Here is a 15,261-nt window from a genome sequence, read left to right as displayed (position 1 = left end):
CTGCCAAGCAAAGACGAGTAAGATCCGAGATGCCTTTTCCGCGACCTCATTTGTGCTTCTTCTGAGAACTTTACACCTCATGGATATTAAAGATCACCTCGTTCCAGTGAACACACTGATACTGTTCTGTCGACAGCAGGTAGTGAGCAGAAATCCAAGTACAGTACAGTACCACAAACATGTACCACCAGGCTCTCATTCCTGTTCCTCAATTCTGTGGGTCAAGCGGTTGCTAAGATACCAAACGCAGACTTCACAAAGTTCCGAGGTAAATTAATGCATATTTTCTTGTTGCAGTCGCAGAATAACAGCACAGCATTAAAACATGTGTGAATCAGAAACTCTCAGCTACAATCTGAACTGAACATGGTGTTGGTAAGTATACGTGCCCCTGCAGAAAGAATGACCACACAATAATAATAATAATAATAATAATAATAATAATAATAATATTATTATAATAATAATAATGAGTGGGTCTGTTACATGTGAAATGTCTGCGCGTTTTGATTTTGCATTAAAGCTACATATGTGGAACTGGAAGGCCACTCCGGAAGAAAGAAGTCATGTTCTCAGTGTTCAGTGTCGGGCCCTAGTGAACGAATAAACCAGCACACTGTAACCGTGAAATTAACAGGAACTATACAGTAGTACAGCGATGCTTTGAGCGTTGAGGAAAATTCGCCAAAATACTATGAACTTCAACCTATAAAAATGAAAATTCAGCAATTTACACAGTTTAAACACTTTAAATGCATGCATTTTATCTACTATTGTATACTGTATTAAAAACAAGAATGTTTCAGCATATATTTGCACTAACCAACCCATGATATAACTCCAACCCTTCTGCATTTAGGGTGCTTTAAATTTCTTCCAACCAAGTGTTATATGCTACATGTGCAAACACCCCTAGCTTTTAACAGAGGTGCGCAGTAATGATTATAAAGCCCTCTAAACTTGCCGAAACACACTTTAGCCAGTCGAGATAACTGACACAAAAACATCAGGACAGACACACTGGCTTGTCCATTCGGCATGCAGCATTCACTCTGAGGACATTTCAGGACTTCTGCACATGACAACATGCTATGTACTGTACATGGTGAACACACATACAATGCTCATGTAGTGTGTGGAGAGTGGAGTCAACATACTGTTGACACACAATACAGGGAGACTCCAAAGGACAAGGAGATCAGAAGCAATAACAAATTGTACAACTGTGGACCATAACATGAATTTAAATTCTGTTGTTTGTTTTTTACATTCCGTTCGAACTGCTTACAAATAGATAACCTTGTTAAAGAATACAATACGTAGTTTGCCTATATAAAATAATGCTAGATGGGAACAAAAAAAAAATCACAGGGCAAGACAATGGACTTGCTTCTAATGGCAGGTGCTGAGACCAGACTCCATCTGCTGGGCCAGTCCAGACACATATTAATGTGGGAAAATGTCTTGTCTAGTCTCAGACAGGTCTCTGATTGCATTTCAATCTCAATGGAACCCAGTCTACTTACTGCAAGACCATTTGCTTATTGCTCTTCAAAAATCGTATATCATGTGCACCTTCTTATGCCTCAGAAATCTCTGTGCTTGTACTGCTAGCTCACAGACATGTATGCCATGAATTAGGACAGATCACACCAAAATGGAGTTACATAAAGTATTTGTTCTTTTCACATGGATTGTGTTCTATAGCTTACTGTACAATATTTGTCATCACAGAAACAAATATTAAATTTCTGCATCTGATTGCAGTTTTATTATGTATAATCTTTAAATAGCTACTAATATGTTTCATTTCTAATTGTAAGCTCCCATAGGAAAGAACAGTGCAATGGTCACAATGAATTAAATAAACCCATGTTTCTCCTTAAAAACCTGTCCGTAATCTGAATTTCTTGTTTTGTCTCTATGTAATAATAAAAAGATATGAATCTGTGATTGTTAAAAGGTACCACAAAACAATGTTTTGTTGTCATGTATTACCGTGTCAGAATTCAGTTATAATTCTGGATTAAAGGAGCTGAAAAGATAAAACCTATAAAGAAACTATGCTTACTATTTGCAATTTGCAAACGACCATATTGTAAATGTAACATTTAGTAATGCACTGCAAATGATTTGCTCTGTGACAGCTAAGATTGTTAAAATGTTCTGGTATGAGAACCAAAGAAGGAAAATATATACATATTTTTATTCTCACTTATTCATTAAACAACACCAAATATGTAGAATCTGTAGAGCACCACATCCAAGCTCTTGCCACTGAACGAAAGCCCTAGAATATTGGCTGGGAGTGATTTTGTCCCCTGTAGCACAGATGCATAACCAAGCCCTGAAACATGCAGCAAGGCAGACTAGTTAAAACACTGCAGTAAAGCCTCTGGCTCGCAGGGTGAATCGTGAACATTTTTAGCATAAAACTCCTTGTTCAGATTCACAACGGTTCTGCGACACAAACTTCAAAACAACAGACGTGGGGAATTCGTATCCATCCCAGCTTCAGTGGCACTGGTGCACAGGCCCTGGCCATTTAATCCTATGATTCTGGCCTATAACCAAAATCCAGAGTTTACAGTGCATGACTTGACAAGAACCATCAATCAGAAGAACCAGAATATATGTACTGCGATGCATAGCTCGACATTATTGACATCTTTAATCAGACAAACAGTGGTCAGTGACAGTAACCAGCCTGTAAAAGTTACAAGCATGAAGAAAACATGTAATACCGAGTAAGAGGTTTGTTTATAGGAGCACATAAACACGAACTTGTGTTTTCCCTCCTCATATATGACATTTTCAACTGCAGCCCTAGCAATTCTTGAAACAAAATAGCTGAGTTCATGTTTCCTATAATTCTGTCGTTGCGTGGAATGAGGCCTTTAATCAAAACGAGTCCATAAAGATCCAAACTGCGAAACCTTTAAGGGACATTACTTCCAGAACTGTCAAGACTATCTACAATCACCCCCAGAATATTCAAACACTAGTCATTATAGTAGGACCCTCGAACATTCTGTAATAGGTGAGGCCTTTTTTGACTATTCAACCGTAACGAGATGCAAAATGTAAACATACTGTACTTGTACTTCTGGAAAAAGGACATACAAGTAGAGATTTTACAACAACGGACATATAAATTCAAAAGTGCTGTGCGCTACTGTCACTGTGTACTGTATTTTTCTTTATACGTAGGCTGTAAACTAAGGTCTAAAGAGACGAAATATCTCATAATTATCGTCAGCAGGGCAACTTCTTAACGCCGAATAAAAAAGGGCAGCTGTTACACTCAGTATATACTGCGAGCGTGTTTATTACATGAAATCGCGATGTCCGTATTTCCCATGTTACTTGATGCACCACGCAGAGGAGCCGAGTCCTGCCGGATCACGTGACTCCCGGGAATGGCCCAATCATTCGAAACGCTCCCTTTAACCACTTACGCGCACCTTTCATTGATATGGCAAAAAACAATATCGCGCAATTTACATCATGGCACAGAAAATGCCAATTCCGCAGAGTTTCGAAGCAGTGGATCGCAAAGCGCGCCGCTCTATCGGGCCTCGTTATCGCATGTTGAGCGGCTCCTGCGAGCGGCGTCGGAGCGCATCCTCTCCGTGAATGGAACCTGCCTCCAGCAAAAATGATCAATGTATCATCTGGTTTTTCCCCGTAAATTGTTGCTGTTAAAAGACGCGCTGCCGGCCGTATAATCCGTCTCTGCTGTAGCACCCATTCCCTTTTCGCCCGGTCCTCCCGTCTGTCGAAAATGACCGTCTTCGGTCCACGGTGTTCCACGGACGCTTTCTTCCCTCGGCTCCCGGCGCTCTCCCGCTCTTCCTCCCACCGGCCCGCGGTCCTCAGCCTCGGCGCTCCGCTGGCCCCTCTCGAAGTCTTCAGAATTAGTTTATACATTCGGTTCTCTAGCTTTATGATATCACATAAACTCATACAGCTAGATAACCAAAGAGAAAAACTAACCCACATCTCTTAAAGGGACCGCCGTGACAGGCGCCGTTCCTGCTTGTGGTCACATGGAGCCATTGCGATCGTTCGTTCGTTCGTTCGTTCGTTCCTTCCTTCCTTCCTTCCTTCCCACCTTCCTTCCCTCCTTCGTTCGTTCCTTCCTTCCCTTCTTCCTTCGTTTCGTTCCTTCGTCCCTTCTTGCGCGCACATCCACGCACACACTACGGTGCTAGACCCGATTACAGGAGCTTTGCTTTTGCTTGCTTGCTTATGTATGTGTGGATTTATTTATTTATTTATTAGTGACACGTTTGGAAATATTACCGACTGCATCATAAATATTTTTTCAGCACGCCAGGTATTCCCTCTCCGCCGGGGTAGGCCAGTGTTCATTGAAGAAAACGAATATGCCGCCAACACGAAAATTCTCGCACGGCGCTATAACGTAAAGTTCGTCCGGAGTGGAAAACGGTGCCGGATCACTCGCTATCAGCCAGAACCCGACGCGGACCTGGAGCCAGTTACTCCGATCGAGCGCGCTTCTCTCCGAGGCCGTCCGCTGCGCGCCGAACGCCTGCCCGCCCGTCTCATTACAGTACCGGGATCATTTGCAAATCATTCGTCGCTCTGACGTCTAAGCGGCAGCTCGACCACCGGCGACCATTACGAATGAAAACTTTAACATGTGCAAACCAGTCACAGATTGTACCACGTTTCATCGGTGTAAACACATTGAATGCTGGCACAAGGAAGAATAAACAAAACTGGGTCAAGCGTGTTCCCTTCGTAATAAAATAAGGGAGATTTAATATCCCAGTGATGAGCAACAACTGGCAAAGAGCAGAAGACTGGATAAGGACGCGACTAGAAAACAGCACAGGTGACAGCGGATGGCAGCGAGGGCGAATTCACACACGTTGACTGGGCCCATCCTGGGCAGTTTCACGTCACGTGGTGGATGAATTTTTCCCCCACTGTAATGCCCATGTCGGGGTCATTTTACTATGTTATGGTGCGATTAATAGCCTCATATCATTAAGCGTTCGCACAGACTATTAGCATTCATTTAAGGTATTAACTAGCGTTAGGAATGCGTGCTGCATAACGACCAAAGACTAAAATCAAGCATTCGGTTGTGTAGACTTCATGTATTTCTTGTACAAAAAAATATCCATTCGTCATTTCCTGACGCGTTTCCCTGGCTTGACTCGTCACAATAATTTGACTCGTTTTGTAAAACAGTAGCCTAAACATTTTGAAGGGTCTTTGCAGTCGTCAAAGACGAGACACACGACGGCACGTCGAACATTCGTTAAGCGGAACATAACGGAAACAATACAACTTATACCATACTGGAGAATGTACTGTACTGTACTTACGCCCTTGAGAACTCTTGAAAGCTTCGGACTAAATATCATGATTTTGGTTGCGTCCGGTCCTCAAAAGTCCTGGCTCGGAATCGCCAAATGTGACACGAGTCCTTTCCCCTTCACCGATCTTGCTTGCTGCTCGCCTACCGCTACCCTAACCACACAAAGACGGAGCACTGCGAATGTGAAAGTCTCGCTCCTCTGTCAGCGAGTCCAACACATCCGCGCGCCCCCACTTACACATGGATGTCACGAGGCCCTGGCACACAGTGTCCAACTTTCCCAGCATGTAGGACAGGAGGGTTGGGACGCGGTGCTCAACGCACTGAAGTGGGCCAGACTTGCGCAGTCGCGAAGGATGAGAGAATAAAGGAAGGCAACTGCCTTGCGTGGGGACACTGGGGCTCCCGCATAGGCCACGGAGGTCACACCACCAATAGAAGCGTGATGTCACCAGCATTAGACATGCTTATTGACACACATGGCTGGAGAGGCGCAAGACACCGAGGCGCTGCTATCACACTCACAGCACACATGATAAACCGCAGGAACACGCACAACTAATAGCTGTGCGCGCGCGGCTGGGCTGGACGCCGCGAGAGGCTTTTGTCTCAAATTAGGTCACGCCAGCGATTATGCATAATTTGATTGCTTGGCTGTTGGTTCAGGGATTTCTGTAAGCGCTCCAAACGTTGGACAGTTACCGTCAAAAACAATGCGCGACCACGAGAAGCCAAAAAGTTGTGGCTTGTGGGTTTCTGTAGCGGTCAGGCTCGTCGGTACTGTTACTGATATATATAGTGTATGGCAGCAGTCTTTCGGTGAAATTAAATTTCTGCTGATTACACAAGCTCCTGACATATTTTAAATTTCGTTCAGTCCAACACTAGAAGACGTCAAAGCAAACCCATGCATAGGAAGAAGACATCGCAAAACAGGGAGAGCACATGCGAGCGAAGAAGAACGACTTACCGGCCTTAAATTGTTATTAAATTGCAGTTTTCGTAAAGTATCTCAGACGAAAAATATAGTCAAAACGCAGCAGTCATGACTTATTATGATTCAGCTTCAAAACTGCCTTCCGTCAACAAACATGTCACATCAAGAAGTTGTCAGTGTCTCAGGAGAGATTATACACTAAACTTGACACTGCACTGGCAGGGAAAATAAACAGCTGAAAACACGAACAATATTGTATAGTAAGATGTATCGTGAATGAACGACTGGGATTTACTGCACAAAATGTACAGATTTTTCCCAGCCTTCAATTCTCATACCCACTGAAAAATGCGAAATATTAAACGTCACCATAATTATGCGTTAATATATTTTTAAAATATCATTAATTTTAAGTGCTGGTCGGTCTGTTCATAATTTTGCATCAATTGATGATTTCACGTTTTAGCACTTCTAAACTTTTTGAAGGGGAACAAAGTCCTACCTCAGCCTCTTAAAATATGGCTACAGCACTTTTATAATCGTTATAGTACTTTAACACGTAAACCAACGATATCTAAAATGTAATAAAACCAGGTTCTAAATAAAACAACAAGAAAAACAAAATCTTAATTTTGTCCTAGTATAAACACTAAGCATTTGAATTATACGTCTGTGTGTATGTTTATGTTGTTGTACGTGTACGTTTTTGCATGATTCAATGTTTTATGTTACATATAAATTGCAACTATAATAATGTATGAAGACAAAAATGTACCTACATAGAATAGGTAAGCTTTGTGGGTTTATTCTTTTATTTAGATACATCCCCCTCCCCACAGTGGAAATTGGAATCTCCCACATGAGGTATACGCATAATGAATCTGCCACAAAAAGGGCTGCACCATTTTCATTGGCAAATAAATAAATAAATAAATAAACAAACAAACAAACTGTACGACCGTCGCACACACCTTAATTCCTTTTCGTTGGCACAGTGGTCCAAAACATCTGCGGCTGTTGGAAACGCTTAAATTTATTTCTGTGGATTCATAACTCATTTCATTTTTAGTCAAGATGGGAGGCTAGCACGTTTCCCTCAAACCAGTGGAAGGCTAAGGTTATATTTTGTTCTTCCCGCTTAAAAAACAGAAAACACAAACCCAAATTCACTTTTTTTGTAAATTCAGAATTCTACATGTATATCGTACAAAAATGTTCGTAATACAAACAATACAATATGAAAGCAACATTGTTTCATTATCTAAATTTCATATTATATATATATATATATATATATATACAGTATGCATATCTGTTATAATCTGCTTAATAAACGTTATTTCATGACACTTTTACGATTAAAATATAGGAAAAATTTCACATATATTGAATAAGAACGAATGCTGTGAGAAACATGAAGACTGGTGCTGACGAGTACGATACAGGTTGTACCAAGCATTTCTTTCCAAAAAAAACACACAAAATACAAGAATATCGAACGAAGGGTATACGAATATGCTATATTATTGTTTTTATGTTTAAAATGCCATTCAATAAATTAATGACACATCTTTACAAAATCCTACACCAGTGAACCAAATGTCCAAAGATCACACTGGATGTTTCCTTGTTACTAACCATGTCTGTGAACTGCATTTGAATTACGAAACAGTATGGCAATCTTTATAAAGAAAGACATGCTAGTCTTTATCAATCTTACTTGTGAAACATAACTAACTGTAAATTCTTATAACACAGGCTTTATCATAAATACACTCCAGATACTATGAACAAACCTGCACGAATAAATGCACAACATATTAATAATTTGTAAAACTATATTTTTCATACAATACCGAGGTAATAGAAAAATTTTAGCATACTGTGTATTTTCTCATGCCGGTTCATTCATACTTTACGAATATTTTACCTACAGTCAAAAACAATTAGAATACAAATACCACACACATTCGCTGTTGCACTATATAATTTGGGACTTTGAGAAGGAAGTAAAGGAGTGACATGAAAGAAATACATGTATAAATCTTTTTCTCGCTAATTTTCCACTACAGGGGCTCATCAATTATGTTTTATATCAGTGTTGGTAAATTTATAATATGTAGCTGACTTAAAAAGTTCCTTTTCGGTTAAAAAATAAAAATGTCAGTAGCAGTAAAAAATAATTTTGTGGTTACACGTTTCATGTATAATTATCTTTTTTTCAGTGGTAGAAATTACCATTAGCTACAGTAAGTGGTGATGACTGACTTCTGTCCATTTCCATAATTTATTAAAATGTATTAATAATGTATTCTTTTTATGCTAAACCATATGTCATCACGTTTCCCTCGAACATTCCTGATATTTCATTTAATTTATTTACAATGCAGGCTTACCATTTGTCTTTCACAGTTCACGCCTACAGTAACTTTACACTACTCATCATCACTGTGATTGTATCTCATGTTTTAACAAGTAACAGCAACGAATACATTCATTTAGCATTAAATCAGGAAAGTCAGTAATTATCTTCCAGAAAGAGGCAGCAGTAAAAAAGACTAGCAACACTACTATCACTACTACTACTACTACTACTACTACTACTACTAATAATAATAATAATAATAAATTATAATCATCATAATAGCCTACTGCTGTGTTTATTATGTTTCATAAAGATATTTTCCAGATCAGAGCGCACTGAAAACAGGAAGATAGCCCAATAACGCATTATAACTCATAAGTTTCATATTAGCTGAATGTAAGCTGCTAGAGTCTTTGTATTCAACTGGAAATGTATCCAGTGAGTACATTTTCTTCGGATTTTGGCACTTCCTTCGAGTCAGAGGGGGTTTTTTCCAACTCTGAATTTACATAGGGCACACACCCCCAATTTCTGTGCCGTGGTAATAGCCGACATCACCTCTCGTCCGCCTAGAGTGTTCTGCGTGCCTCTCTAATATTCACTCCATCAATTAGTCTGCCCACATACTCAGACACGTATTAATATTGACTAGCGACCGCTCAGATAACCACTGAGGAAGCAAGTACTCGCTCAGTAATTATTCTCTGATTTAAAACGGGAGAAAGGGTACATTTTCATTTGCTAGTATTCTTTTAATTATAAAAATCATAAAAGGGCTGCGCAGCTAAGTAGTACAAATAAAGTCAGTTTTCATGCGCAGTTGTAGGTTTTTATAGAACATGTGGAGTGGTAAAGTAATTGGTAATAAGCATCTTAGCAAGGGCTTTAAATACAATTGCCAAAAACGGAAATTATGTATACATTTTAAGTTACTAATCAACAGCTTCTAAGATAATGAGTAGAGGCACATTACCTAGGGATTAATTTACTTTACATGCCAAGTGAAAATACGATTTCCTCTCTTAAAAAGAGCTTGAATCGTTTTGGAAATAACTAACTGAAAACTGTTCCACTCTCGATATCGTTTCAAGCTAAACGCTACATTAACAAAAAAACATAGGCTTTTCGATTATTCACACTGGGTGAATAATTTATTCCTTCATTTCTACGCGACTCTGCAGGTGTTCATGGTGACGCCTTGGCCATGGTGCTGAAGGAAATTGAATACTCAACACCACACCGTGCATAACATAATATCGAAATAGCACGGTTTAATAGCTCAACTCCAGAGACAAAATACATTATGAGATGCTAAACAATCATTTTCCCGTAGTCTCAGTATTATGTACCTAACCCCATGCTCTTCAGAAATTAAACTTTTGTACACCCAAATGATATATAACATCACTTTATACATTGTAGTTTTTGCTTTTGAACATCATGATTTTCCATTTGGTAGCACAGTCTAGAATGTTCTGTCCCAAATGTACTGCTTCATTCTTTGCAGCTAGATGCCTCATCTCACTCTTTTCAGACACCAGGTCTGAAGTCCTCTCGTTGCTCACCAGAAATCTCTGAAGAAGTACACGTTAGATAATTTTACAAGAAAAGGGAATATTTAATGTTTGCGATTCTTTTATCACCTCTAATAATACATCAGAAATGAAAGTTTAAGCCACAGACTAGCAATTCAGAATGTCTGAATTTAATATGGCCTGCGTGGTACATAAATGGTTAGTTCCAATTTTAATAATTACTGGCAGACATGTGTAAATTAAACATGCTACGTTCAACTGACGCGACAGGTCTTAGCTAAACATAGGTGCGCCCCATGTGTTTGTTTTACTTATTTTGCTTGCTTGTTTTTATTTTCTTTGTTGTTTGTTTGTTTGTTTTTTTTTTCTCCGTGAAATTAACGTCTTCCATACGTTTCCTGAATTGTCAGTGAACCCCGAGAAGAGCGGCTCAATACTTCGGCAGTTTCTAACTTGTTGCTTGGCATAACGTAACTGATTGCTGTCCTACAAATTAAAATCAATAAATGCATTTAACGTGTGGTATAACGATCGAGTTGTGTGCAGTTATATCGCATTCACAGATAGATACTAAGACAGGCGCCGTTGTTAGATTTGACTTTTTATTTCAGATTAAATAGGCTGCTTGCCGTTTTGCTGGAGCGCACTGTTTTCCTTCTGCATTAGAAACTATTTTAAACAAACTTATTTAAACACACAAGAGTCCCGTTTACGTTTACAATTCAGACTATATATACAGTTACTGTTAACGCACGTGACGAGCATCTGGCCTATGTGGCTCTGTCCTTGGTGCTGAAGTTTTTCCCCCGTGTAATTTCAGTGCTTTTTATTTTGACTCACCCGAACTGCTAGAGACACTGATAGCGATACCACTTAAATCGGCAATATAAATTGAGTGTATTATCGATATTTACCTCGTGTATCTTAAGGTTCCATGATTAATTGATAAAACGGTGATATTCATTTTTAGACAATACAGCATACCTCTTCAAAATAAATTACAAACTTGACTAGTGTTATCACAAGAAGCGTTATATCTTCACATAAATACTCTATTCTATGATCACTATGGTCTCTGTTGGGCCTAGGTAAAAAATAAACCAGTCTCTTACCCGCAATATCTGGCCATTTACATTGAGATTCCTTGTGTTTAGAGATTAATAAATTGAAAAGACATCATTCACATTTTTCACTTTTAAGAGTTTAATAATGTGGGACACGTGCCATGTGAAATGTAGTGTCTTGCTGTTCTGAGTGTACAGAACCAGGCTGTAAGCAGACTGACAGGTTGCGAGTGAGATGGAGGCTAAAAGAAAATGTTAACACTGCTTACTTAGTGTGTGCCTCGGGATAGGTAAAGAGGTAGTCCTTAATGAAAACCAAAATGGGGAAAAAAGGCAAAATGAAACACAACAGATGATGCTTCTTCTTTATAAATGGACTCAACTATGTTAAATTACAAAGGTGCATCTTTCAATTTTCAAGATAAATCTTTAGGTATAGACACTTTGCAGGGCACCAAAGTAAAACAAATACCACAAAAAATGTTTTTGAAACACCCAGATACTACTTGGGAAATGTCTAACACTGTAGTATACAATAAAAAAAAAAAAGTAATGCTCATTTTATGCCTCTCTCCATCTAATAGAGGGTAGTTTAACACATAGGCCTATCACCTTTAAATGTAGTAGCCCATGCTAAACAGAGCAATTAAGAATATGTGACCAAGAAGAGTGTATTAAACACTTAACAGTAAGTCATGGGGAGATCCACCTCTCGCATTTAAGAGGAAAACAAAACCGGAAATAACAAAATAAGCCTTCCCTCGTAAGCCATAATCAGTAACATATTCAGCGGGTGTTTATCAAGGAGAAATTATATGTTTAGGTCTGGTGAAGCTAAAGAAAAGTGTGGTTAATAATAATCACATTAAAACGAATATTAATAAAACGGCAATAAAAATAATGACAATAAAAATCCTCAGTGATGTCACCGCACATGAGGAGTATTTGCTAAACATGTTCAGTATGCTAAACACACTGAGCTTGTTCATGTTCAGTATTCTAGCCTCCTGCTGCAGGTAAGCTATAATCATTTCATAAAATAAAAAAACAGCTGTCCTGATCAACAAAATTAAAAGTCAGTTTTAAAAGACCAAAGGTGATCTCCATTTGCTTAGGTTTTACTTAATGAAATTGACTATTTAATAAAGTTCCTCCAATCAATTTTATTGCAAGAGCAATCAGTAAAACTTTTTTTTTAAATTCAATGTCATTTAACCTCTTTCAATCTAAAAATAATGGAGTGTAGCTACAGAAAACAAGAAGAAAACAGAATGCAAACAAACCAAAATATTTGTCAAGGCCAGTAAAAGCAAATTCAGTTAAAGACAAACATCACATAGAAAAATATTCAACACTGAACACTTCCCATTTTAATGAACTAAAACTGCCATATTTACCTCCTTGTATAACACCGGCCTTCTCTCTCAGCACCTGTTGCCTGTAAAATACGTACACAAGAACTGTAGATCAACCTTTCCTCTAAAAAAAGAGAGGCAGTACAGAATACACAATGGCAAGGATTATACTGACACGTTAAAATGTTGAAATGTTTTATTAGTATGATTTGCAGGGGTGGGAAAAGTATAGGAATTCAAATTTAAATACTTTCCTGTCTGTTGCAGAGGAGTGATTGATATATCGGGAGAGAAAAAGTAATCGGAAAAATTAAATTCTTACAAACCATCTTAATGAAACTTTAATAATAATAATAATAATAATGCGTGCTAAAAACTAAAACCGTACAAAACTACAGAAAATTACTTCTTTTTTTAAAATTAAACATCTAATTGTTTAAAATACTTTCCGAATTCGTATACAACTGAAAATATAAGGAAGGTATTAGCAAAAAAAATGCAAAATGTAAATAACGAATCGAGCTTATATAAAAAAAAAAAAACCCAGATGTAACACATCGCTCACCCTGGACATTAACTACACACACACACACACACACACACACACAGAGTGAAACACACAGCCCATAAGATCTGAAAAATGGACTCGCTACAGTCATCATCCATATTTTCACAATCCTCTATGAAGATTTGGTTAACAGAAAGGTTTCGTTCTAAATATTTGCATAAAACCAAATAGTAACACAATTCATACAATTGGTATATTACGAGTATAAAACACAAGTCTGTGCGTGTCAGAGTTAATACTAGGTGGACAATCTACACTACTGTTAAAAAGACGAGACGTTTCCGACCCAATGCACTGCAGAACTTCACAGAAAACAACACTTTGAAAGGCCACTTTTCCACTGAAAATTTACTTCATGCTAAAACCCACAAACCTCTGCATTATTGTTTAATACTAAACGGGTCGTTAGGACACAATACACTGCGTGTCCTTTCATTGCCTGCTATAATAATAAATTTATTTTTTCTTTAAACCTGAATCTTTTGTACCATGCCAAGATCTTCTCAGTCCTATTGTTACCCGTTTCAAAAGGCCTGATTAATTAATTTCACACTGTAGCTCCAGAGAAGATTTTCCCACAAACAAGTGACCGAAAAAAATGTAGCCCCCCCCCCAAAAAAAGAAAAAAGTCAACATCAAGTTCAACAACGCGCTGGCGCTCATTACCATGACAATAACGTCTGGGAGCACACAAGTCTTCTAACAAGAGGGTCTGGCGTCAAGACACTCCACCTCCCAGACCCCGAAACACTTTCCCAGGCTCCTATAACAATCGCACAACTGTTTGCTTTAAGCGCCAGCGGAGGGGCCACGAAGTTCGCCTCATGATTACTTAGTAGAAAATGCATAAAGAAAGATTTTGCTAAGGCTCTCTTATTTATTCACACTGGCATGCCGCACATTTCCCCCTTTATTCCTCTTTTATGGGTACAATAGCAAACGCGTGAATTCCTCAGTCAGATGCAAAATAACCGCAATAACATATTGTCACAAAAATGACCGTCACATCATGGATTTATAAAAAATTATTAGTGAAAGGCGACTGCTATTGAGTCCACAGAATAATTTGCACATATTAATCATTCTGGTTAAACATAAAAGAACTGAAATGAAAAACCGCGATTACAAGGAATCCGTACGAAATGAATTCACAATTTTACAAGAATTTCAGTAAAGTGCATCTTCGCAACCATAAAGTGATAGACGACAGGCAACTGAAATAAAATTAAAATACAGATATACTTACTTGCCGAGGCCTTTGGGGATAATCCAGCATAATACGACTAACCGTAATAAAGTCCATATTCAACATGTTTGGTGGTGTTGTTTTTTTTAGCACACAGGAAAAAAAGGAAAAATAAATTAAAGCAAGGTTTGCAAACAGGACAACACTGAAGGTGAACACCAGCTGCTGAAGTCCTTGGTCTGAAGGAACCAAGTTCTCTGTCATGGACGCTCTGCTGCTCAGAAGAAATCAGGGGCTGTATTGCAAATCCATCCCATCCGGAGCAATGCATTTCACACACCGTCATTATTTGTGCTTGGCTGACCTAAGACACACAAAAGTTGAGGGGGAAGGGGGGCAAAAAAAAAGAAAAAAAAAACGATTCCCGGGAATTCTGTCAGCATCCAGCCGCACAGATTTTCCCATAGGCTCGGAAAGTGTGTGCCCAAGTCCGTTATTAGTGGCCTCCTCCTCCGGCCCGGCTGCTGCGGACGTGTGCAGAAGCCCAAACAGCGCGGCTCCCCTATTCATTGTCCATTGTCAATTCGTGTCTATTGTTCCAACTCAGCACGAACGGCATCCCCCTTTTTAAAGAGCACCTCGCACCGTCTCCCAGCCTCTTAAAAATAAGCAAGACAAGACACACGAACGCATAGGCAAAAAAGGCACGACGCGGATATCATGTAGTCAGAAAAAAAAAATAACAAAAAACAACGAAAGACAGACGCAGCGAAGGAGGAGAGGGGGAAAGAGCGGCACAACGAAACACCTACAAAATTCTTCCGAGACAGAAAACGAGCACAGAACGACTCACATCCACCACACCCTCCTTTTTTGTAAAAAAAATAATCTCTCGAAG

General features: G+C 38.9%; 1 protein-coding gene across 1 annotated transcript in view; it reads right to left on the bottom strand.

The window, feature by feature from the left end:
• Positions 1-14,465, bottom strand: part of LOC114911330 (translation initiation factor IF-2-like) — a 31,200-nt gene extending 16,735 nt beyond the window's left edge. The window contains exons 1-2 of the mRNA XM_029255168.1: positions 14,424-14,465; positions 12,652-12,692 (exon numbers count right to left, since the gene is read on the bottom strand). The gene's annotated coding sequence lies outside the window, so the exon portion shown is untranslated. The remainder of the gene's footprint in view (positions 1-12,651; positions 12,693-14,423) is intronic.
• Positions 14,466-15,261: the final 796 nt, after the last annotated feature.

Source organism: Scleropages formosus, chromosome 9 (genome assembly GCF_900964775.1).
Source record: "Scleropages formosus chromosome 9, fSclFor1.1, whole genome shotgun sequence".
NCBI lineage: Eukaryota > Metazoa > Chordata > Actinopteri > Osteoglossiformes > Osteoglossidae > Scleropages > Scleropages formosus.
This window is presented reverse-complemented; position numbering and strand designations above follow the sequence as displayed.